This window comes from Choristoneura fumiferana, chromosome 17 (assembly GCF_025370935.1).
Source record: "Choristoneura fumiferana chromosome 17, NRCan_CFum_1, whole genome shotgun sequence".
NCBI classification, from domain to species: Eukaryota; Metazoa; Arthropoda; class Insecta; order Lepidoptera; family Tortricidae; genus Choristoneura; species Choristoneura fumiferana.
The window spans coordinates 18,290,471-18,315,194 of record NC_133488.1 but is presented as its reverse complement, the minus strand read 5'-3'; the positions used below and the strand labels follow the sequence as shown (position 1 = coordinate 18,315,194).

The following is a 24,724-nucleotide window of genomic DNA, read 5'->3' as shown; positions in this document are numbered from 1 at the left end:
AAATTTTTCTGAGCGCTTCCCGCTGTGCGGTGCTATCCTTCGCGCTCATTTTACCACAGTAAATATTATAAAGCAGTATGGAAACAAAGGCTTATTTGATGGGTTAATACTCTAAAATAGGTCTAGTTTCCGTACTGCTTTATACTATCTACTGTTGGTAAAGGGAGCGCAATACCAAGGGCCCTGACCTGACCTGAATTACAATGATATTGTACAAGCAATCATACTATAAATCGAAACTTTGGTGCCATCCATAAACATATGTATTGTTTAGGTCTCCTGTCTGTTCCTTCCCAAGATCAAAATTTCATAAACCGAAACATTCCTCCTCACGTGTGCAATGTCTCTACGCGCGACACTGGCAAATAAGTCTTGCTTCACGCAAGTGAGCCATGAAAAAAAAAAAAATACGAAACTTACTTTAACTCATCCGAATAAGGATTATGCCTTCTGCCGGATGACCCAGTAGGTCGGGCATCGAGCAGCATATTCCTCGTCCTCGTCCGAAGACTAGCGATAGCTGGTAGGCTATCACAAGAGCCAGCGCTGCTACTTCCACTGGGACCAGCACCGTTCGTCAAGGACCGAGGATCGACACGCGGAGCACAAGCGGCTTATTTTGAGTCCAAAACTTGCACTCGCGCAGTAGGCACAAGCGGCTCTATTGAGTCCATCACTCGCGCACTACTTGAAGACGGCGCAGAAGAGGAGGCCGTGACAAGCGGCTCATTAGAGTCCAACACTTGCACATCACTCAACTCTTCAGACACAGAAGCATAGGGCTTCGGAGACGCCATGGTAGTCAAACGCTGAAAGCTTACAGGAGTACGTAAAACGATCTCGACTGCTTAGGGCAACAAACCAAACGATGACTGACTGACTACTGATCGATCGAATGGAATTTTAAAAACTAATGTAACACGGCCTGTAATCTACGTATAACGGATCGCTAGTGGTAGCGCCATCTTGTTTTTATATCAAAGTGACAGATGGTGGAGCTGTACCTGTGTGCGTAGGCGCAAGCCGGCAGCCATGATGCATTTTTTTATCAGTCACGTTAGAGTGTTGATCGAGTGAAGTCGTTGTGCTTATCCTCTCCGCTTTTTCTGTGACTGAGCCTACGAACGGTTCTTAGTAATATTTGCAAAATGTATTACGAGTGCTGTGTGTGTAAATCTTCGCGACAGGACGTTATTTTACACCATTTCCCAGCCATTGAGATAAGACTCCAAAAGTGGTTACAGTGTCTAAATCGTGATGATCTAAACAAATTATCACAAGAGCAACTTTCGAAGATGTTTATTTGTCAAAAACACTTTGAAAAACGGTTTATTTCGTCCAAATCACGTCTTTTAGTTGCAGCATATCCTTCGCTGTTTACTGAAGACGAGATATCTAGTGGAATACCATCTCAGGCGAATATCGATACCGGTAAGTTTTGAAAATACCTATTAGTATATTTTATTAACAGAATCTTATTTGATTCGTAGATTACATGCTCAACCTCTGAAGATAAAGTTGTACAATGAGCTCTAATACAGCAAAACTAAGTAAGTTAACAAGTAAATGAATCGGAAAATACTAAGCAAAATATTTTATACCCAGCTCATATTCTATAAATTTAGTGTAAGTATTCTTAATGTGATGTTCGGATCTGAGATGTGGGCGCTAAGCTTTTCAGCAAACTTTTCTGTTTTTTAGAAGCTTTTCTAGTAAGACTGAAGTAGAAATGAAACCTTATTTAAATATGTGTATGTTTCATTGATTTATATATTCCTGTTACTTTCAGAAAATGTGGATCCTCTTATGGAGCATAATTACTCGCGTAAAAGACACCTTGACCACACATACTGCAGAAGGGAACACTAAAAGGTATTTTGTTAAAAATTCTGCTTACATTTTTTCTTATTTTTCTCTTATCAATATTGGTTACGAATCAACCAAATTATACCTAGTTTTCAATTATGTAAACACTAGCCGTTGCCTGCGACTCCGTCCGCGTAGTATTCGTTTATAGCTATCCTGCGGCAAATATGCAATTTTCCAGGATAAAAACTATCCTATGTCCTTCTTGGAGACTCAAACTATCTGTATACCATATTTAATCTAAATCGGTTCAGCAGTTTAGATGTGATTGAGTACCGTACTTGTTAACTTGCAAAGTCTACCAAGCTACCTACCTAGATTACCTACTGGTAATAATAGAGATCAAAACTTAATAGACAAAACTCTGCACTGCATGTGGTCCGACATGCGCTTACCCGGATTATTGAATGTACCTATATTCACAGATCATTTAAACAGGACTAGACGTCATGGTGTGAATGATAAAAGGGTTCCTTTTTTCCTTATCAGGAAGAAATACTTAACTATCCAAATAAGGAAAGAAAATTTTGATAGTCTTCATATAATCTTGTATGTCATTATTACTATAAATTCAGTACCATTTATCTTATTCCAGATGTGATTGCTTCAACGTCTAGTGAGAGCCCAAGGTTATCAGAAGATCCAGTACCTAGCACTAGCTCAGGTAATTGTTTCTTCATGTTGTATATAGTCTAGTAGATACAGCCGCACTCAGTTCTTTTGTGAGCTTGCCTTTGGAATCTAAAAGCTTAATGGTTACTTGACCTGAAATGTATATTTCAAAACTAAATTATTATTATTTTAAAATTTATGATGGTGTAAGCATTCTACACTTCCACTGAAAGTAGATATAGTTAGTGTTTAGTTAGGACCCCATACATCCCTATATTAATATTATTATTTTTTGTAATTTTTTCTTTAATTGTATACTTATTGTAGTTTTTAAGTATTTTATTTGTAATTATATTATTATGAAAACATGACTTTCTGCCAACTTTCTTGCAGCGCATTCTTCTTGGCAATGATGGCGCCCCAATATTTTCTTTCATTCAAGCCTTAGGCTGCGTTTCTACCAGAGATGTGCGAGGAATGTGTTTTTCTTGAACCAATAGAATCGCTTCATTTATCTATCCTCGTACAGCACCGCTCTAGTGGAATATAAAATAAAGTACAACAACATGCATAAAAATAATAGAAAACATTATTTAGAATCCAAACCTAACATATAGCGTTGTCTGTTTATAGCAATCTCTGTAACAATGGAGCCCATTGCTTCATCTTCAGCACTCGAGAGTTATCCACTGCTGAACACAGACAACCGGCTAGGATTGCAAGAACAACTCGTTGCCGCTGAGCATTCTGAAAATTACAATCTATCACATGGACCAGCTGCAGGTTAGTACATAATTTCGAACCTGTTTTGATCCATTTTCATTTTGAAATTAACACGCACACATAACCGCTCGGCACCGGATCGGCGCCGCTTCACGTCATCTGCTCTCCGTTAACCTGGTGTCAACTATACGCAAGCACGTAACGGGTTTCCGTACCTCAGTACCCCCGAGGTGTCTGCGTGGCTGCGGCTAGGTGACATCGCGAATCGAAACAGCCGTTCCAGAGTTTTGCGCTTAGCAACACATTTTAAGATTCATTTTTACTTATATACATTTCTTGATTGTTCTTTCTTTCTATGTACCTGTTTCTGTATCGTTTACTATTTATGGTGAACAATAAAGAGTCATTGTATTGTTTTAATAGTTTTGTTTGATGTCCTTACCTTAAAAAAATATATACTGTTTCAGGTTCGAGTAAAATCCGAAGTGCCAAAGGGACAATGCGCCGCAGAAGAAGATTAATTGAAAAAATAACCAATATGACACCGGAGTGCAAAATAATTATGAAGAGTTTAAGAAGTCAAAACAACAGGTGGATTATTACCGAAGAGCTAAAAGAGCCATGAAGTTCAATAAAGAGGAGTCTTTCCAAAAATTAACTCAACACATGAACCCATATGCAAAAAAAATTTTGAAAATGCAAATTAATCTCTGCACAAAGAATAAAAAGGGGCGCCGATTCACTCAGGAAGAAAAGTTAATTGCTTTGTCTATCATGAAACAAAGCCCGAAATGCTATAAATTTCTTCACAAATATTTATATTACCATCGAGGTCAACCTTGAACAAAATGGTGACAAATTGAAGATCGAATCAGGAATCTGTCCTCAAGTATTTGAACTGATAACAAAAGAGGTTTGTACCTTGTTGATTGCTCATTGACACTTTTGTATATCTTTCCATAATACAGGTAGTCCAAAACATAGCAATAGTCTTTTATGATGCAATAGAAAATCAATACAATACAATAAAATACAATAAAATTTCTATAGTATTTATAATTAAGTAACTTAAACACAAAATTGCGTCAGTGGAAACGACACAACACTATTATCACTAACGCAGATAACTACTGTAATGGGGAGTAAACTACAAGTGCATATCTCTCATGTTGTTATTATCCCGTTTTTGCTTGATGGGGTGACAAAATATTCAAACTCGCATTTTATAATATTAATAGGTAAATTTAGTCCCAGTTCAAATTTTAGGTACTTATTATGAGACAGTCATTTGATCTTTGGGCCATTTAAAGTTATTTAAAATTGATAGACCACTTATTTGGCTGATGGTACGTGACAGTAGTTTCTAATTAATTGTTGTCGTCAATTGACATAGCAGCATAGCATATACATATATTATAAATTACTAGCTTTTGCCCGCGGCTCCGCCCGCGTGGAATTCGGTTATCGCGCGCTGTTCCCTCGGGAACTGTGCATTTTTCCGGGATAAAAAGTAGCCTTTGTCACTTTCGGGCCATAAACTATCTCTATGCCAAAAATCACGTCGATCCGTCGCTCCGTTACGGCGTGAAAGACGGACAAACATACAAACACACAAACACTTTCGCGTTTATAATATTAGTATGGATGTTTTCAGATTCAATCATGGGATGAAAAAAAGAAGATGTGCTCTGTGGTTTTCGACGAAATGTCACTGGAACCTGGTTTAACCTATGATAAAAATAAGGACACAATCAATGGGTTAGTTGAGCTCAATAAAAAGAAAAACGACTTTGCTGACCATGCCCTCGTCTTTATGTTGAGAGGTGCTGTTCACAAATGGCAGCAGCCAGTGGCATTTTATTTTTGTGAAGGGGCAACTAAGGGTGCGGAATTGAAGAACATACTGAAAGATATTATTTCAGCTGTAACAGGGTGTGGATTGAATCCTATTGCCCTTATTTGTGACCAGGGTTCCGCATTCCAGTCTACTTTAAACAGTCTAAAGAAAGACACAGAACGTGATCAAATACTTCGAAATCAAGTGCCAGGTTAGTATATTTTTATTATTATTATTATATAAATTATCAGGCAGGCAGTTGCAAGCAACTGATAGGTGCCTGTATCTAGCTGTATCTTGGTCAAGTATTCTTTGTATTGTTAATGTGTTGATCTATACGGTATTTACATTAGTTTATTTTACTACACTTTATTAAATTAGGTTAGAGAGAGACAGAGCTGGGCGTTAGTGAATTTCACCTATGTTTATATAAAAGCTATTGCTTGCGACTCTGCTTGGGTCTCAAACTGTTCTTGATTCTAAATTCATCTAAATCGGTTCAGTGGTTTAAGTACGAAGAGGCAACAGAAAGCTGGACTGGCCAAGTTACGCCATAATTATGCATTCAATAAATAATTCAATAACTTTGTTTCTTTATTTCAGATGGGACAATCACGATGAGCGGGGTAAATTTACAAATCATTTATGATCCTCCTCATTTGATAAAAGGCCTGAGAAACAATTTCTTGAACAAAAATATTATAATAGAGGATAAAGTTTCAAAATGGCAAGATATTGTCGACGTGTACAAAGCAGACTGTACTCACACCGAAGCGAGACTGCTGCATAAATTGAATGACCAGCATGTCATTCCCGAAAAAATAAAAAAGATGAAGGCAAGTAGTACTTGCAATTTACTAACGTGTAATGATTTATTTACACTGAAAATATTGTAAAAATTAAAAAATGTAATGAGGGATCAAATTGTTGTTATCAAATGTAAAGCTTGTATGCACTTAGTTACGGTAACGTTAAAAATAATTTAATTTTTTTTTTATTCCAGGTCAAGAACTGTGTGAAAGTTTTTAGCCAAACAGTTTCTGCGGCTCTGTCATATACAGCAAATTTTTGTAAGTTACGCTATTTATGTAATCAATTTTAATTTCATCCACTAGTTAATGTATGCCTTTTATTTATACAATCTGAGGCAAAAGCAACATTAATCCAATTAAATTCTACGCAAAAACTTTTTGATGCATGTACAGTCAAGTGCAAAAATAAGTATCTATTCAAACCATTCAAAAATATGTTACTACGGCCTTTTTGCGTCGGAATAAGAGTCTGTGGTACTTATTATTGAAACTTTGAATAAGTTCATATTTTTACACTTGACTGTATCTAACCACCACCTCATACATTGTCTACAGCCTGTGTGTGTCACAAGTGTCGCAAGGTTACACACCTTTATTTGTGACTATTCTTCCAGTAAACAATGAGCATTAATACACATCCTACGAATAATATTATAAATGCGAAAGTTTGTGAATATAATATTTGTGGTCAAAATATCACGCACAGGATTTATCACGCTAATAATACTAGTAATACTTGTGACCACGGCCACTGTAATGTTGCCGAAACGTCGAGGTAAATATTACTCGTGTGTGTTAGCGTGATAAGATAAGTCCTGTGCGTGGTATTTTGACTATGAGTGAAAATCACGAAAGTTTAAGACGTTATAATATTTGTGTTTGTATGTATGTCTGTTACACCTGTTACGCCTTCACGCTAAAACGGCAGGACAGATTTAAATGAAATTTGGTTTGTATAAGTAACGCTTAAGCTATTTATCCCGATATTCCCACGGGTTCGGGATAAAAAACAAAATCTGCATGGCTGGGTAGTTATGAAATTTGATAAGGTTGTTTTCAATGCAATGTCAACGAAAACACAATGTAACTTTTAAGAATTTTTACGGGAATTTTATTTTGTAACTCCTTCATACTAATACAGCTAGATGAATTTGGATGAACTTTGGTATGTAGATAGCTGATATCTCCATATTCCCACTTAGTCTCAAAATTGCAACCGCTAGTATTAGGGCAAATGTTTTACATACAGCATTAATGAGTAAAATCCCGTTATTTCATTTTACGTGTGTGAAGCCGCGGGTAAACACTAGTAATAGAAATAATCTAAACTTAGTATTTTTGCGTCACGACTTTTGAACACGCTATTCTTTTTACTTTCAGCTCATTATACTGACGGAAAACCGGTCAGCAGAACTTTAAAAAATACAGCGGAGACTGTACTCTTTTTTGATCAGCTTTTTGACAGCGTGAACGGAGCAACAACATTGTGCAAGAAAAACAAAAAAGGCAAATTTCTCAGAACAGCGGTGACCACCAAGTCACCACACCATAAATTTTGGAGAGAAAGCATAACAAAATTAAATAGCATGAAATATATAACAGGCACCGGACAGCAAAAATCTGTGCCCTCTCTCAAAATTTTGTTGTCACAATAAAAAGCTTAATGAAGCTGTGGCAGTCTCTCAAAGAGAAATATTACAATAATGCGGCCAAGATATTTTAATTCTGACCCGATAGAAAATTTTTTTGGCCAAGTTAGGGCTTATAATTATAGAAACAATGACCCTAACTGCCACAGCTTTGTGTGCACCTTTAAATCTTTGTTGGTGACAAGGGTGATAAAGTTCCATAGTGAAACTTTTAATTGTGAGGATGATTCGGCGGACCAAATTTTTAATTTACATTTACTGTTTGACGAAAGAGACAATCAGAATGTCGAGCCGGGTCATCCCAGAACTGTATCATATGGAACGATTGTGGAGCAGGCCCGACGAGAACGTTTAAATGTGCACTCGCGGGCCTACACTGCTGGATGGGTAGTAAAAAAAATTTTAGAAAAAAACAAATGTAAGCAATGTAAAAAAAGTTTTACATCAGAGCAAAGTCCCATACATTTATGGATTAGCCAGCGGGAATACAATTCGGCTAAAAAAAGCCTAAGCTACCCATCCGAAGCTGCTGTGAGGTGTTTCGGCACAGTCGTCAAGGAAACAAACGAATTTTTGGAAAGTAATGCGCACAAAAATAATATTTCAGACATTATCAAAAAAAATATTTTGACCAAAATTCTTTCGAATTTATTGACTGTGCCGAACACAACACAGAGATGCTCCACAATTTTGTCACCCTAACAGTGAGATTTACTATAGCAAATTGGTGCAACACAATCAACAAAATATTAAGGGCACAGATATAGTCCGCCTAAATTGGCAAAATTTGCCAGAAATGCAGAACAAGGCATACAATAAATTTAAAAAAAAATAAAAAAATAAAAAAATCAACAAATAATATCGATATTTTATTTTACTCCTAATACAGCTCTTTGTATTTAGATTGATATCTAAATACCAATAAATAAATATTTTAATTTCGAAATTGATCACTTAACTTCTAATGCAAGTGTGCCTTTAGAAGTTAAGTGATCAATTTCGAAATTAAAATATTTTCTTAAAACAATTCCTCATCTGCTAGGTAGCATACCATGGATGTATGCCGATCTTTCCCTAGACCTGTAGAAATTGCGAAAAAAAAAAAAACGAAACGTCATACATCACCAGAGATACAGATAAAATATAGTTGTTTACTGATGAATTGTCTTGTTCCTCAGTTGGCGGTCTGATACGTAGTATCTCTAAGTAGTCTGTGTAATGTAAGTTTTTTTACACCAGTAACATCACACTTTTTTTTTGTTCTGAAACCTACTACGTTCACAACGTCAAAATTTATTCTGGTGATTAAATTCGCTTTCTTACGGAATAATTAATCCATTGTCTATCATATAATACATATGTAATAGAATGGCCGTATATCATTTGTTTTTTGTGGTTGTAACTGATAATAATAACAATAATTTGTTTCGGTTTTCTGTGCATGCTGTGTATTTAAACGTATCTAACGAACGAGTTAACGACTTATTACTGATTGGCTAAGAGGTTGTCAAACTACTGTCAACCTAACCCAATAACAAAAGTCCCACCAGTGTTGTCAGGTCTCCTGTTTTTACAGGAGATCTCCTGGTTTTAGGGTGCTGCTCCTGTTCTACTGTATTTTTTTATCAATCTCCTGGATTTTAGAAATTCACTTGTATAATTAACCATACTACTACTAAGTTCTTAAAGTGAGTGCAAGACAGCCTTAAATTGGTTAAATCTATGCCACAGTTTTGAATGAAACTAAGAGAGCTAATGAATCTATGGTCGTTTCAAGGTTCTTAGTGTAAGGCCTTTAATTTTATTGTAGTGTGTAACATCTATGTCACTTTGAACCTTAGTAAGGAAACACTTTCTTTGTAGATGAGACATATAATAAAGAATTGTACCTAAAACTAATTGGTGCTTAGTCTTTTGGTAAGCCAATTAGTCTATTCTAGCTTCCATATTCAGAGACTTCTAATGGTTACTTAAGTTAAATAGATATTTTATAGGTATGAGCTGTCGGTGATAGGATTTAAATATCTTTAAATCACTAAATTACTTCGAGTTATGCAGCAAGAGAAATTGGATTTATAGCTTGTTACTATAAATAAATTACCTAAATTAAACCAAGTTAATATTATATTTTTACTTTTAAGTAAATTTATGCAGTTGTAAAACAATATTCATCCTTTTTAGTCAATGAAAATGTTAAACATAAATCGTAAATTCAATAACCTAGGGAATATAATAAATAAAACATTCTTCTATAAATGGTTTACGAGGTAATTTTTTTCTCCTGTTTTTATTTCAAATCTGTTTTTCACGACATATATCTCCTGTGTTTTTCAAATTGGGCCTGGCAACACTGAGTCTCACAACTACCTAACTTCACTTCGTTTAAGTACGTACGCACTGCGCTCGCTCGCTTCGCCGTATTCGCAGCGCAAAGGAAGGTCTTTGCTACGCTTTTATTGCAGTTTGTTGAATGAAGTCGGCTCGATCGCCGCCGCTCTGTGTGATGTGACCTGTTGATTTAAAATCAGTGATTTAGTGCTGTTGTCTGTGATAAAAATGACCTGATGCATGGAATATGTGTTTAGTGTTTCGCTAGTGTTTAGTGTAAAATGGGTTTGATAACGTCTCGGGAACAAACCATGTTAGACGGGCCGGCTGTCGGGCCGACCAAGAGTCACCATGTTCGCCAGGCGTCGACGAGAAATAGAACAAAACCCCCTATGCCAGACCGAGATGAGCTGGAAAGTCGCTTCGTCAAAGTCCTGGTGAGTGAAAAATCATGATAATTCGCCGGTTTCTTTGTTTACAAACAGTTTGTTTACTGTTAGGAATTACATCGTTACGTTTGCGGCGTTTCTTCGATAAACAAACTGTTATTTTGGGTGCAGTGTGGTTATTAGTTTATTGACAACACTTTTAGGGCTTAGGGTTCACATTATCTTAATTTCGTGATAGGCACGCATTCGACATATTTTAACAGCTTTTGAAAAGGCTTTTGTTACAGATTTCATTGTCATGCAATAAATGAATTAATTTATTTGGCATAAACATAACAAACTTAAGACCTTATTCTAGCCCTTAGCTTATTATGCACATGGTGCGGTATAAAAAAATAAAATAAAAATACTTTATTTCAGACCAAACAAAAGTCCATATTTTTTGTTAGTAGAATTGGTCTTACAAAAATTATATATAGCAATAATTATTTTATTCTAACTTAAATAATTACAATTTTTTTTTTTTTTTTAACATTGAAAAGATTTATTTCCAAATATAAAATCATCGTCTGATTTGTAACACTTTCGAACAAGTGAACAATGTAGTTTGTTATAATGTTGTATGATTAGTGTGAATTTTTTAGAAGATATCGTGAAGTTAATGTTTTAAATATTACATTATTGAAATTGAAAAATTGAAATTGAAATTGAAATTGAAATTGAAATTGTTTATTCAAAATAAAATATTTGTTTACAAATAAAAAGGTTAGTAAGCACTGAAATTACGCCTAGGTTTTAGTAAACAATAAACCGATATACTAGTTACACTTTTGACTTAATATAATACAAATTATAATTTTAAAATTGTGTACTTACTTGGTATTTCCTGTAATTTAAAATGCCCAAACAACTTATTATATTGCAATTTATAACAGAATCTATCAGGACACACAACTCATTAATGAAGACCAGAAAAATATTTTATTTTTAATGATAGCTATTTAGCTATTAAAATAAATCAAATTTTCTGGTTTTCAAATTTCAGTAATAAATTTTCAATTCATATGATTCCATACATAAATTCAATTTCATCTGATCCAAAGACTGAAACTAACATACCAATTAGTAGTTTCTTAACTCCATTTATTCACCCCAAACAATAGAAATAGAGATAAACTTTATTGTATAAATGATGTTAGCTTGAAAAAAGTGTCAACCTATTTTTCTTATTGCTAGGCTAGAGTGAATAAGCTGTTACTGAACCAGTGAGGTACACTTTTGGCCTCATAGATGGAGATAGGGGTCAATCACAGGACTGTTTATATAAAAAATACATTTTTGAACTGCAGCAATATGGTTTCGAATAGGAATTCAATATCTATCTTAGTTTCATAATTTCCTACAAAACTTTACTACAAAATAGGCCAGCAATCAAACAAAAAGATAAAAATGCAACAGACCGCTGTTTCCCATTTCAAAATCTCCTGTAACATATATCTATTCTGTTGACATTCTATTTCATAATTACTGTTTTGAACACAGTAAATTAACCCCTGTGTTGTACCATATAGAGACCAAACAGATGTTTCAATGTTAAACAGTAGTTAGTTGCATGTGATAAGAAGCCAAATGTTTCATTTCCTTTTTTTATCTATTGCATGGCATGGCATCATGTTTGTGTTTGGTACTATGTTAGCAAACATACCTAATGTTTAAGTCCCATGCTGCATCAGTTGTGGTCCAAAGTAGTGATGTGTAATAATCATAATAATTATCATGGGACATTTTGACACCAATTGACATATTTTGAACATGAAACTACCGTGAGACTCACTCATATTAAATTATATTATAACGGATAACTCACATCTTAAACCGAGTTTAGCACGAGTTTGTCATGCGAGCAGAGCGGTGGCGCGTAGTGTGCGTGTTGCGGCAGCCGCCGAGTCGCGTGCTCCTGAGAGGAAGGGCTACGAAATAGCCCGAAACATGTCGAGCTAAACTCGGTTTAAGACGTGAGTTATCCGTTATAATATCATTTACCAATTGACATAGTCCCAAAGTAAGCAAAGCTTGTGTTAAGGGTACTAGGCAACAGATAATCATACTTATGTAGATAGATACATACTTAGATGCATATTAAACAATCAAGACTCCAGAACAAACATTCATATTTTTCATACAAATGTCTGCCCCGACTAGGGACTCAAGCTTCACAGTCAGGGTCTCACCACTGGGCCATCCGGTCAGTATGTGTGATCATTGATAATGTTGATTAGCGTCCAATTATTTGAGTCACGATGATGTATGCAACTGACGAAACGGAATCGGGTTAATTTAGTAAAATAAAATATGTCTTCTGTCATGTTACTAGTTCATGTTACTACTCAAGAATTCGAGGCCTATGTAGATTTTCTAATACCAGACATCTGGAACTGTATGAAACTTCTGCATTAGTTATTTTTAATTTCAGAACTATGGTTTATATCAATCCAATTGATGTAAAGTGTAAACAAACCGATTTTATCAAAATTCTTTATAAAACACTCAGTGGATCCAATCAATAACACATTCATCTATAATTTGTGTCTTTTAACTAGACTTATAATCACTTTTATTTGCGGGTAAGGCCGCGAATTTTAACCAATGTGACATAGAAATAACATAAAAAAATACGTGACGTTACCATAAAACGTAACGCAAATTTTTATAAAGCCTAGATCAAACTGGTAAAAATTCCCATTAGATAACGTATGTATGAAAAAAAAATACATGTCATATAATAAAGTGAAGTTTTTATTTTTACTAGAACTTTCTGACGATACTGATCTTAAATCTGTCCTATATGAGATCTATAGAGCTAAACATGAGAATGTGGAAGTAGCAGTACCCTCTAGTTGACGAACATCTTTTCAAAAGTGTATCTTTACATGCCTCTCTAACACTGACAATAAGGTGCACATTTATAAGCATAACGAATTTGGATGTGGTTTTTTTTTATTCGACTGGATGGCAAACGATCAAATGAGTAAGAGATCACCACCGCCCATAAAAATCTGCAACGCCAGGGGTATTGCAGACGCGTTGCCAACCTAGAGGCCTATGATGGGATACCTCACGTGCCAGTAATTTCACCGGCTGTCTTACTCACCACGCCGAAACACAACAGTGCAAGCACTGCTGCTTCACGGCAGGATTAGCGAGGAAGATGGTGGTAGCAATCCGGGCGGACCTTGCACAAGGTCCTACCACCTAGTTGTGAGCATGCTTGTGACTTCGACTGTACAAGCTATTAAATACCTCAAAGAAATGGCCAAAACCCTAAATCACAGGTTTTACCATTTAGGAAGTAGTATCTTAGTTAAGTGGACAATGTAAAAGATGTTTTTGGAAATAAATTATTATGATTATTAAGTTTAGGTAACAAATGAACTAAGTAGGTAAGTGAATCTCTCCGTTTGTCTCTCACTTTAAATACGCTATTCATGTAGCAAGACGTGAACACAGAACTCGCCACAATTCTCTTGTGCCGATCCCTGCACCTACAGATTAAAATTTATTTAACTTCAAAATATCCATCTAACTAACTTACTGTGCGTGCAGTCATTGGAAACCTAATAATAAACTGGTGTAAGTTAGAATTTTTCTGTGTGAACTTCCCTTTACCACATTTTTTCGTTACGTTATGTACAAAATACGTAGCATTTTGTAAAAATGTAACGTAATCGTAACGAAAGTGTAACGTATTTTATACAAAAAATCGTTTATCATGGTGAATAACGACATTTTGAACATAATAACACATGCCACTTACATGGAAAAGATTACCCTATCGTATGAAAAAACAACCAGTTAAAAAATAATCACTACTTACCCTTAAAATCGAACAAGCACTTTCGACGTTTTTTCGAAAAAAAACCGCCGCGTCACTTTTGATGGCTGTTTGTCAACAAACTGATGAGATTTATTTATCTCATCGATGTTGCCCTATTAGAGTATTAGTTGCCAGTGTACAAAAACAAATTTCTACCGAAATTGGCGTTAAAGGTAGCTTAATTAAGCGTCACCTAAGTATTCGTAACGAAAACGTGGTTTTTTGGCACGTGAAAAGAAATAAATATAAAACATGAAAATTATTTGATTATCATGATTCCGCAATCGGTAGGACTATCGTTATATCATAAAATTTTGTTTAAACAAAATCATGATCATGAGAAGTTAAATAGCATGAAAATAATAAGGTATTTAGTACTCGTGGTCAAAAAAATAGTCAATTTTCGTTACGTTTTGGACGGTAATATATTTTTATTATTTTTTTAAAGGGTTTAAATCAATTATCTCATTTGCGACCTTGAGAGTTTATATCGTGTCATATAATAAAAAAAATTAAACATCTAGGTGTTATCAGTTTTTTTTATCAGCGTTCCAAATTTGAAACGTCCAAATTGGTCAAAATTCGCGGCCTTACCCTTGCCCTAAATGTCTATGGTCGGGTAAATGGCGTCTTTGTTTACACTTTTCATAAATTGCATTGATATAAACTATACTACCACCACTACCACATGTTACTGTCATTCACCACAACTTACAGATTTTTTTTTACTTTCAATAAAACAATACAAAATCAGCTTATGCATTGTTTTGTTTAAAATTGTAACTTATTTATTGTAGTTGAAGGTTCAAATTATTTTGTTATAGTTAACATAATGATGCTATGTGGGGCAGGGTGTGAGCATACAGCCCCCATTGATAGAATCTATTTTTAGTTTTGTTTTTATCTCTATACAGCTATGGGACTTGCTTGTAATGTTGTCAGCTATTTGTTTTAATCACGCCTGTACCAGCGACTTCGCTCAAATGATTCAATGATTAGATTTCGCAAAAAAATCTCGTAAAAAAAATCAAAATTACATCATGGATTTGTAAGTGTTGCTTAAGGACGTCTTGTAGGCTTTTTTAAATCTCGATTTAAGGCTTAAACTGACAGTTCTTCTATGGATCTGACAGGACTTAAGACCACTTAAAACCTAGATTAAAAAGCCTGCAAGTGGACGTTAAACACTAATATACGAACTGTTAAATACGAGTTATGTCAGGTAGCACTAGCAGGTCACTCACTGGCTGTTTATTATTGTACATGTTGAAAGGTACATAACAATAACGACCAGCTCAAAAATTCTTAGTACCAAATGGGTCTCGACTCGACTGTTGAACTCTCACTTAGCTACTTAAACAGAGCTCTTAGCCCCTAGCCTTGTTTTCTTCTTTTTTTCGTATTTTTTAAGGAAGTTGTTTTTTTTTTAATTTATTGTTTTTTTTATTTTGTCAATTACACAAAAAAATTATGAAGATATAGCTAGTTAAAGTTCCGCTTGACGTCACATGCATCTACGTGACGTCACGAGCCTCCATTCCCAAACTTTGACGAGCTTCGCTTCATGTTTGTCGTGTTTTGTTTCTACAAATTTTTTTTTTTTACCCATTAATTTATCCCTATGAGGTATTTATCTTAAAATTGCGTGTTTCGCTCAAAACGACAGCTGATTATTCTATTCTCGGCACTAAGTCATCTCTAATTGAGTTCTTTCGAAACAAAGGAAGGAATCATCACGCCAAGGCTTCTTATTAATGAGCAAATTGCACGAAACCGAATGAGTCATGTGACGTGACCCGCGGAGGCCTTGACTTGGTCAACTGTGATGATGGATGATGGACAGCCCTAGCCGTTACAACATTCTTGTTGATCAATTGATGCAAATAAACTGTTACGTGAAGCTGTTGCTTGTTTTGGTAATCTTCTAGATACAAATAATAAACAAGTGCCGAATAAAAAAGAAAAGAAAGAAAAAACATTTATTCGTGACAATTACACAAAAAAAAAAAAAACTTTTGCTCGCTTCACTGTGGCAGATAGTTAAAGCAGGTGAGTGCGGCACCGCTTGGTTGTAGAGGTGCGCCCTCTAGCCTCCTACGCTCTGTCATTGGACAGATGACCTCTTAATCCAAGGAAGTTCTGGACAGGCCAAATTCCCCAACATTAGGTAGAAAGCATTGGCAGAAGATTGGTTGAATGAAAAATCCCTTCTGCTCTTGCGCACAAGGTTTTCTCGGGTGCCGTTAAAATCAGGTTTGAGTTTATCACATCTACTTATTACGAGCTGTGCAATAAAATGGTAGGTGCTAGGTAGTAGGCGAGTTAACTGTTACAACAACTGCGCTTATGAGATGCGCAAATACCTACTAATTGTCTTAGGTGGGTGTAGTGTTGAACTCGATGGGACGTGACCCAACCACTGATTCTTTTTTGCTAAAAGTACCTCGATGTTTCGATTACATTGCAGCGGCCGCGGTCAGGAGTAGATTTAGTATAGTATTATTTAGCATGGGCCAAATGTGTGAATCACAATATTCATATGATAAACCAACCAGCATCCGGTGTAAAATACAACGTACTTATAAGTATACGTAGCTAAATTAAAGATAAATACTTAATTTTACTTATTTCTCGTTCGTTTAGTAATTTTTCCCATAATTACGAACCAGCATTTACCTTTGCTCGAACCACACAAACCAGTATGGTTATTAAATGTAAACCTAATATTCCGCCACGCGTTGCTATTGCTACAGAGCTTATTCTGCAAAGATTAAGTGATGGAATAGAGATAATTCGTAGTGCGCAGCGCGTGCGCGCCAAGGATCCGGTTTTTGAAATCACATGTGTAAAGTACCGTTCGAAAAAATATGTGTTGCTACGAAACTAACTCTCGGAAAGCTCTTACTACTTGCGAAAATAACGACAAGAATAGCCAAGTGTATTTATTACCCATGTGGAAAGTCGTACCTCTTGATAAACGGACAGACCACCTAATTTCACCCATTTTACGGAGTCAGGAGTCTTGAAGTTTGTCGCGTGTTGTCGTTGACATTAACCAACGTTGAGACATCTGACACCGCTGTAATGCTTTCGAGGGATACGCGACAAGAAATAGAACAGCTGTAGTTCTAGCGCAACGCTAAATTCACATGTTTGTTTAGAGAATAAAACAATTACTAACATAACACAGCTGGCGGCGTACGCGTCACCTGTTGCGGCGACGGGTTTGCCCTATTATACCACTCCTATCGAACGCCTAGTTATTGAGGTGTTTGTAAGGTTGTTATGAATCTCGCTGACGCCCCACTGCGATATCACCTCGCCAGTGGATAATAAAGACAGGTTTTCTATTAATCATGCAGCGCGGGCGCGGCGCGGTCTGCATTCCTTACACCTATGGTGCATCTCCATTCCACGGGCGCGGGATTCTCGTGTTATTAGTTCGAGAAAATTGGATTATTGAGACCCGCGGAACGTGAAGTTTCATTACGAATGCGTTCGAATTTACTTTCGTGTGTGCACGTATGTAAACTAAAAAAATATATATTAATCCTACTATATAAAGACTACTCGAAAGTGATAAAAGTCAGTGTATCAATTTAATATCACGGGACAGTTCATTAGAGTTAGGCTACGAATCACCATCAGCCGGAAGATGTCCACTGCTGAACAAACGCCTCTCCCTTAGAAAGCCACAATAAACGACAACTCGCCACTTGCATCCCCGGTTATCCACAAGTCTCGCGATGTTGTTAGTGCACCTAGCGGGAGGCCTGACAGCGCTTCGCCTTTCGGTTCGGTCGCCACTCGAGAAAATTTCTCCCCCAAGGGTGCTGCAGTGCTACTACGAAACCCGAAACTCGAAGTTCGTATCGTACCGTCCTTCTCGCTCTCCTATTAAATAGTATAAGTATCAGAGGGACCGCACGACACTAACTTCGAGTTTCGTAGCCTTGCTGATCCTCGAGCGATGTGACCCGCTCATTGCCACTTCAACTTGCATATTCTTTGAGCTAAGTCGGTTGATGACTTTATTTCTGCGGCAAACCGTATTCCGGCAGCTGCTTACAAAACATAGAGGCGTAAACTAAACGAACGTCTGAACATCGCAAACTACACATTTCTGCCATGTTTTCTTGTTCTCTGCGCTAATAATAAAAATTGCCAACATTACTGTCATTTTAAGTAGCAAACAACAATTGAACAAGAAATGCAAGATTACGATATGGCAATATTGGCTATATCGTCGATGTCACGTACCGCCTGAAGCTTTCGTGTTATGGCGAATCGCGGTAGGCTCGGAACGAATCGACAATTTGCTATGATTTCCACGCTTCGAGATTAGGGCGGCATCGAGACTGGAATCCCATTGTGGTGACGACCGACAAAGTGTCGTAGATCACAAGTCGAACTACTGCGATACAAGACGAAAACAATGCATTATTATCACTAAAACCAATTAAAAACTCCTATTTGTTTCGTGACCTTTACCTGTACCTAATGTAATATTCAAGGTATATCTCTAGTCTAATAGTACACACTATTAGAACGGCTGAATTGATTTATTTGTGGCATGGAAATAGTTTGTTTAGGATTACTTATTTAGTTCAGCCAAAAGTGTTATTACCTTGTTCTAATCAACTTTTTTGAATAATTTTAAATTTGATTTTGAGACCCTGGGAAGGACATAGGATAGTTTTTATTCTAGAAAATACCATAGACCACGCGGGATAGCGATGAACGCTTCTTCACAGATGGAGTCCTCTAATGAAATCAGCTGTTGATACAACACTGAATCTAGTCATAAATTGCCAATGCCATCCAACGTAAAACCAGTTGAATTAGGCCCTGTTTATATCATTCCATCTCCATCCAATAGCATTAAATTGCGGGCTGCGGTACAAATACAAGTTACAAGTGATCGATCTGTTCATTCAGCTCATCTCCACACAGTAAGAACACACATAAATCACACAAACACGAGTAACACCACTACCACACAACACAACACTGACGGGTTTCGAATTTAACCAGAGTTTAACCTCAGAGCAGCACAACCATTCACCGCGCTACCAGATGTGAGACTCAAACATGATGATGAACAAACTAATTGTTTTCAGTTCATTGATATGGACCTCCGCAAAGTAAAGCTTCATTCAATAAATTACTGGAATAATGTAAACAAGGCTTATTTCAGATTGATTGCCAGCGGCCAGACAAGTTCCCATTTAGAACTCGCATCCCTCACAAATACAACAAAATAGTAAACGGCTCATTCCTTGAGAACTGCCTCCGTTAAAATATGCATTCACCCAAAGGGACCGAACGTATCCGATTACATAACGATATACTTGTTTAAAGTTTCCCTTTTTTATTCCCTTACATTTTTTGATCGTATTTACCAGGTAAGATGTTACAAATTTTCGCACTTGCATTGCTTTATTTGTTCTGTCGAAGACAGATCTTTTCAGAAGACGGCAAATTGAATTGGATGCAAGAACACAAATTGTTTATCTGCACTACTTTCTATAACTGGCACTTACAAGGTTTTGTTCAAAACCACATTTCGTATATTTCTTTCAGTATTAAGTTTTGCATCGGGTTCTGCCTTTTCGCAGAATTATTGTTTGTCAAATGTTTTATTTGTCAACTGTTTCATTTCCCAACTCAAAATTTTCTCCGAAACCAAAATGTTTTCAAAGAATATTTTCTTATGGTTTTATAGAACACAGTAGGTCAAGTTAGGTATGTTTTATTAAAGTTCCGAAAAATATAGTTGCAGAGAAAATTCTGAGTTGGCGAATGAAACTGTTTGGCAAGTGAAATTTTTGGGAAACGTGTGTTGGGAAAAGGCAGAGAACCTTGTATACACAAGTATTGACTTTGATTGAAAAACAAAATCAAGTATCGTCATCGAAAAATCTACATGTTATAGTTATAGCTAGTTTGTGTGAATATTTATGACTTTAGTGAATTGCTAAAATTCCGCAACTCGACGACTTGAACGGTACGTTTTGCGTTATTTTTAATGACGGCAATTAACTTAAACGGTGAAAATTATAATTCGATCAGGGAATGACGTCGCTCTGGCTGTTCTTTAATACTGTATGCACAATATACCGGTTTGTTCGAAGCACTTGGCGATTAAACCGGTGCGTATAGTTTGATCTTGAACATCTACTTAATACGGTATTTGACAACTCCTGATTTTGCCATATCTTATATTATTATGAAAATATAGATATACAGATAGTGTTTAGCGAAGAGAAAATTTTATTCGGTTGAAAATTGGATTTATAGTGATTTTTTGAAAAATCTATATACCTGTCTCTTTCTCAAACGCTTTTCTCTATGCAGCAAGTATGGCGGTACTGGCGTGTGACGTCACATGCAGTATGTCATTCTCTGTCTAATCTTGAATTTCAAACCTTTATAACTTTGTTATTTGTAAAGGTAGCTAAAAATTGTTTTTCTATTCGATAACAGGCATTGTGTAGTTTAATTTATAAAACATATACAATAGTCAATACCGTATTGTGATAGTTGAGTCAATCCCAAGTGACGTCATTTCTGTAGGATTTAAATCATTTTTTGTATTTGGAATGTCGACTGATCTACACGGACACGTTACAACTACATACAAATAAGTTTTTCACCTAGAGTACCTACAATACTAGTACCTACCTACGTCACGTCACAGATGCAGTGTGATTCCTGCCAGCACGTCATATTTAACGTTACAAACCAACAAAGAATGGCGTCTAGCCAATTGTGTCGCCTGATTGATTAGCCCAGGATCTACGCCAATGGCCGGCATAATGATCAAACGGTATTCCATTACGCTACGCACGGCACAATTGATTTGTTGGGCAATATTGTACTTACAGAGAAATAGGACATGTAGATATGCGATATATACTAGATTCAGAGCAATCTATTGATAAACCATAATGAATGACAGACTCATGAATAGTGGAATACCCACACCTGGGTTGCTTCTAGGCGAAACTTGAGTCTACCTATAGACTAGCATTGAATGATTTCTACCGTTTACATTGATAACTGCTATTTAATAGTTATTGATTACAATAATAAAGTCGCAATCGAGACTTGTGCAAGCGTTAGAATAGATTGGTTGTATTCTGACCACGATATAACCTAGTTCAATGGAACGACCTAAGCAAAAGCAGCTCTACATCATGCACTAATTGAGTGCCTTGTCGCTTTGTACCTTTACATACTAAGTAAATAAATAAATATCACGGGACACTCGAAACTAATTGCCCTAATCCCAGAGCAAAACTTGTTATGTTTTCTTAGCAACGGATAAACATAATTAAAAAAATATATACATAATTAAATACATATTAAACACCTACGACACGAGAACAAACATTCATATTTTAACAATTTTTTTTTACTTTCTGTGATATTATTTCGAAGTATATTTATAACCTACGACTACTTTTAAATTAAAACTATGTACAGCCGAACAAATTGAATCGTGACCCAGGTTCCAACCTTTTCATAATAAATTTCACTATGATTTCCTAGACAAAAGTATGAGATGTCAACATGACATTAGTAGCACAAAAGTTCTACCCTGGGTCATGTCATGACTCAATTTGTTCGGCTTTAGGTACATAAAACGATCCGAAACTTGTCTACCCGTGATCATGTTGCATGCGACTTCGTTTAAATATCAGGAATTTTATCGCAGTCTACATTCCGTAACAAATATATCTAATGTAATTAACTGTGAATCATCAAAAACTAATACATGTCGTAGAACAATTACAAAATTAAGTAAAACATGTGTTATAGAGCAAAAAAGTGCTAAAATGTATTCTGACGCTGCACGCTAACAAGTTAACTAGATAACACAGAATCTTGAATTAGTTGTCAATCGAAACAAGTTTATCGTTTAATCGTATTATGTGAGTGCGTGGCTGTGTTTGTTACTCCATTACACTAAACCGCTTGGATGGATTTAATTCGGTATGTAAATAGCTGGACGTCTGCGTCTGGAATAACACAGGTTACTTTTTAGCCCGACACTCCCACGGGATATTGTAAAATCGCCTAGGGGCATGAGGGCATGGATGATTTTTATCCAACTCAAATGAACCATAATACAATTCAGTGACTCTTTATTGTACTCGACAAGAAACAATTTAAAACTAAACTTAGCTTATTGTTTTACTCGTAAATGTTTTCATTTTTATTTATATATTTTTTTGACAAATAGTTTTAGCGATGCAGAAAAACTTAGCAGAAAACAGATATCCCACCAGTGTTATAAATGGGAAAGTTTATAAGTCTGTTATTCATCACACCTAAACCGCTAAACTGATTTAGACGAAATTCGGTATAGAGATAGCTTGGTTTGAGTCCTGGGGAAAGACATAGTATAATTTTTATCCCGGAAAATTGCATAGTTCCCGCGGAATAGCGATAAACGAATTATACCTACACGGACGGAGTCGCGCGTAACAGTCTAGAACAGAGATAAAAAAACCACGATGTAAGTTTTTGGGAATTCTCAAGAATTTTTTTGAAGGCCCAGAATTCAAGTGCTTGGTCTAATTGTTTACAGGTACTAAGGCGTGGGTTAGGGCTAAAATAGTTGCAACTTTTTGATAGTAAGGTCGAGTGACATGAGCAATGACTTGATCTTGTTTAAGGACTCTTTGCCTGCTTATTTATAAGAACAGATTTCCTTACACAAGGTTATTGCATCGATCGCTAGGTATTACTTACGCTCTAGCGCTCTACCTATTAATCACAGTATTCACAGTCATTCGTAGCTCGTAGGTCAAGAGAGAACGAAAACAAAAATAAACATATAAGCCTCTTTCGGGCAGTTGGGTAAAAAATGAAGGAGTTCCGTACGAGAACTATATTTTATTGTTTAGGGCTGTGTTTTATGAATTTAAACAGGTATCTGGACTTAGTTAGTTTGTTTTTTTAGTGGTATAACTACGGACCCGTTTTTTAAAGAGTTCTATACAGTACGTTTAAATTCTTAGCGGAAAACTCATAAAATTAAATGCTCGGAAAATGAAATTTCTGAAGTTCAATTGCGATTACATTGGACATGATTATATTTTCTATTTTTTCGACTTCCCTCATAAAATCAGTAGCTGCTTACTACTTTAGCTATAAGTTTACACGTAATGCGATATCTACGTAACATGCCGTAGTTACATACATAGTATAGGGAATTCCCTACCCTGCCTAGTACTTAACTAAGTGACGGAGTGTCGCCACGGTTAATGAGGCGGTTCTAATTCCCGGTCGAAGCATTACGGAGGCACTATACGAGTACCTAGCTAATGCGGTTAGCTTAGCTGGCTTGTTTTGGCACTAGATTATTTCTGTGCAATACAGATGTTTTTAGTTCAGCTTTATAGCGGTTTCGGACTACATCCGATCCGAATCTGTGAAAAATGGTCCGTAGTCGTAGAAAGAAGCAGTGAAAGCAGCAGTGCTTGCACTGTTGTGTTTCGGCGTGGAGAGTAAGACAGCCGGTGAATTTACTGGCACTTGAGGTATTCCCATCTTAGGCCTCTGGTTGGCAACGCGTCTGCAATACCCGTTGTGTTGGAGATGATTATGGGCGGTGGTGATCTCTTACCATCAGAAGACCCACTTGCTCGTTTGCCATCCAGTCGAATAAAAAAAGAAAGAAAGAAAATGTAATTAAATATAGTGACGGCTAATGACAACTAAGTACAATTAATGCTGTAAATACAGTTTAATTCATCAAAGTGTGAATACTTATTCGACGTTCGACGCCGGTATTCCCCAAAGCAACGGTGTAAAGTGCCACCATGTATACCAGAAGGAAAATTCACACATTAATCAGTGTATGAATGGTTGTGGAGCGGTTATGAGTAAGTACCATTATACTTGTCGGCGCTTACGCGCGTGACGGCCTAGGCCGAATGAAGGTCGCCTGGCCACATATCAAGCTATTACGGTTGTCAAACATACACTTTGAAACTACCCTGTAAATCTCTCTTCTAAGTCACTACACTCTTCACTCTCGACAGAGTGGTCGTGGGGGGCGGACGTGGATCAGAGGGTTTATTGCGTATCGTTTCTGACGCTCGCGATCACAATGAAATGATAGTTTTGGCATACAAAAATTTGTAGTCATTTGATTGTGATCGCGAGTGTCAGAAACATTACGCAATAGACTCTCAGGAGGGAACCTTCATGACGACTTTCTTGGGAAAGCGGTGTGGTGGTCTCCCCTTTTGCCTTTCAGTGCAGAGCTGGAGTCCGGAGTTTTGTATTTGGCAATAGAGAATACTGCTGCCCACTCGCAAATTTGATCCAGTAGCCGCTTTTTATGACATCCACGGGAAGAGATGCATTCGTCTTATTCTAAAACCGGGCACGGCACAGACTGTAATTTTATTAGATATGATTCTTTTTTTGTTATTGTTAGTGCTGTACAAATTTTATATCTAGCACGAGAGACGTAACTTGCTTTGTGAGAAGCAAAAGACCAGAAAAAAAAGTGAACGCACTCCACCCCTGAAATAAACCAATTGAACTACTGTTGCTGTTGTTTTTGATTAGGGGCTGTTCGTTTATCAAGTAATACAATTTTAATAAGTTTCTGA

General features: G+C 36.4%; 1 protein-coding gene and 1 long non-coding RNA gene across 2 annotated transcripts in view; one reads left to right on the top strand and one right to left on the bottom strand.

Annotated features, from left to right (window-relative positions):
- Nucleotides 1–24,724, bottom strand: part of LOC141437266 (formin-like protein) — a 122,347-nt gene that overhangs the window by 59,001 nt on the left and 38,622 nt on the right.
- On the top strand, nucleotides 2,460–3,751 carry LOC141437270 (uncharacterized). Its single transcript, XR_012452369.1, has 3 exons — nucleotides 2,460–2,530; nucleotides 3,112–3,261; nucleotides 3,669–3,751. It is a non-coding gene; the product is annotated as an uncharacterized lncRNA (long non-coding RNA).